This window comes from Leptidea sinapis, chromosome 23, assembly GCF_905404315.1.
Source record: "Leptidea sinapis chromosome 23, ilLepSina1.1, whole genome shotgun sequence".
Lineage (NCBI taxonomy): Eukaryota > Metazoa > Arthropoda > Insecta > Lepidoptera > Pieridae > Leptidea > Leptidea sinapis.
The window spans coordinates 3,127,778-3,130,030 of record NC_066287.1 but is presented as its reverse complement, the minus strand read 5'-3'; the positions used below and the strand labels follow the sequence as shown (position 1 = coordinate 3,130,030).

The following is a 2,253-nucleotide window of genomic DNA, read 5'->3' as shown; positions in this document are numbered from 1 at the left end:
AAAAACTAATAAAAGATTTAAATATGTTTATTCCAACATACTGTCAGAAAATGATTCGTTTTTGGAAAAATTTTTTGCATAGAAACTAAGCTACGGGGTCGTGCTCGTATACTGTCTATTGGATTTTAGAAAAATGTTCGGTAAAATTTAAAAATGATCAATCTCTTCCGATAAGAATATTCAAAGATGCGACATCTCTATGTAACCCTAGGTCAATGTTTATCTGTCAACCTGATAAATAGTTTCAGCCACATCGTCGAGGCCTCCGTGGCGCAATTGGTTAGCGCGTTCGGCTGTTAACCGAAAGGTTGGTGGTTCAAGCCCACCCGGGGGCGTTATTTTCATATTTGCTATTTGATTTTATGCATTTTTTTTACTGAATTTAAAAAAGGTCTGGTGGTACAGTAAAATGTATAACTTGTTATATGTTTTTAAAGCAGTTCTTATATGATTCATTGTATAGTTATCACATAATAATTAAATTAATTATTTAAATTTTGTAATTTTATCGCTAGTAGCCCAGATTATTTATTTAGTTATTTATTTACAAGTAGATACAATAACAGATAACAAGATAAAACTATCATCTAATAACAATTACAGCATATTTTTACGATCCTGAGATCCAATTAAAATTGTACACATCATTCACCAAATACAGTAAAAATTATAAGTGGACACAACAGAAATTACATTATAACGAAATTTAAGTTAAACGTTAAATTATTTCACGTAAACTAGCAAGTTCTATAATACCCTCACTTTTGGGATTAATTAAACAAATTAACTTTGAAAACAAAATTTATGAAGGATGCGAGACTCGAACCGAGAACTCGCGTACCGTGCGAGCGCTCTTTCCACTGAGCCAACCGTTAGAGTGACGTATTAATTACCAGCATTAAGCATAGAGCATACCTCAAAGTCCGGCAAGGAATCTCTTAACCCTGATTTTGCCCATGGGCGGCTTCGTCACCAATTCTTATCACGTGAGCCTCTTGCCCGTTTGATCTCTTATATTATTAAAAAAAAATGTGCGTGACTAGCTACGACTTACACTCGCCGATTTGTTTATGTTAGTGTGCGTGAATTTCTCAAAATAGAGGTTAGGTCTAAGCCCATTTTTTTTCGACCTTTTTACAGTTGACATAATCTATCAGTGGTCGCCAAGGAGTGTTAGGTGGGGTCTGGGCACCGTGGAAAATTTTAACGAGATCGAGACAAAACAACTGATAACAATTAAGAGCTACCTGTTTATTGTATTGTCTTAAACAAAATTATGAATTTTAAAACACAAGGACTAAAATCAATGTGAGAAGCTGCACCGACGGTATTGACTCTTGAGCCAGTTTTTTTATAGTTTAGTATTAATTTGCACTTGGAGATGGACTGGCCACATGTTGAGGGATGGCCGGGAGAAATGGAGCAGAATTGTCACAGATTGGTATCTAAGAGGTGCACACGGAGTCAGAGGAGACCCCGAACAAGATGGAAGGATGAACTCAAACTCACAGCGGGCCCGAACTGGAGAAGAGTGACCCATGACAGACTCCAATGGAAAGAGCTAGAGGAGGCCTTTGCCAAGCGGCATACTGAGTTAAGAGACATCCTTTAACTCAGAATAAAAAGGGCTTAATAGATAATGGATTAATTTGCACCTAGTATACAATACATTTGAATATTTGGCGGTCCCAGGTTCGACCTATCGCGGTCCGCCTGTTGTCGACCCTTGGTCTATCTAGACGTATAAATTACCTAAGGACTATAGTTTACTCCTTATTAAAAATCTATTAACACATTTGCAAAAAAACGGGCGGTTTCAATTGGATCTGATTCCACAGAGAGATATACAATAGATAAGCACGTTAAAATAGTAAAATTAACGCCTATCTTTCGTCTTGGACTAAACGTATATAATAGGGTGAGTAGTTTTCTATAATTGTAATACCAAGTAATACCAGAGAAGTCAAAATTGCACTGGTGGCTAAATTAAAAGGTGTACGCAATTTTAAAGGTACCAATCGTATCGTCCCAGGAACTCCGTAATAGGGGTGTTCACAGTTTGGTTGGACGAAGAAAGTTTCTTAAAAAATGTAGAAGAACGCCACACATGCAGATGGTGAGAAGTTTATGGAAAATGGTTATAAAGTTATTACGAAGGTATAACCTATTTGAACTTGATTTTTAAAAACAATAACATGAATACTATAAAACAAATCAAAATACATAAAAATACCCTTTAGATTTCAATAACAA

General features: G+C 35.9%; 1 non-coding gene across 1 annotated transcript; it reads left to right on the top strand.

Moving 5' to 3' along the window:
• Positions 1–261: 261 nt before the first annotated feature.
• Positions 262–335, top strand: Trnan-guu (transfer RNA asparagine (anticodon GUU)). Its single transcript has one exon. It is a non-coding gene; the product is annotated as a tRNA-Asn (tRNA).
• The last annotated feature ends 1,918 nt before the right edge of the window (positions 336–2,253 follow it).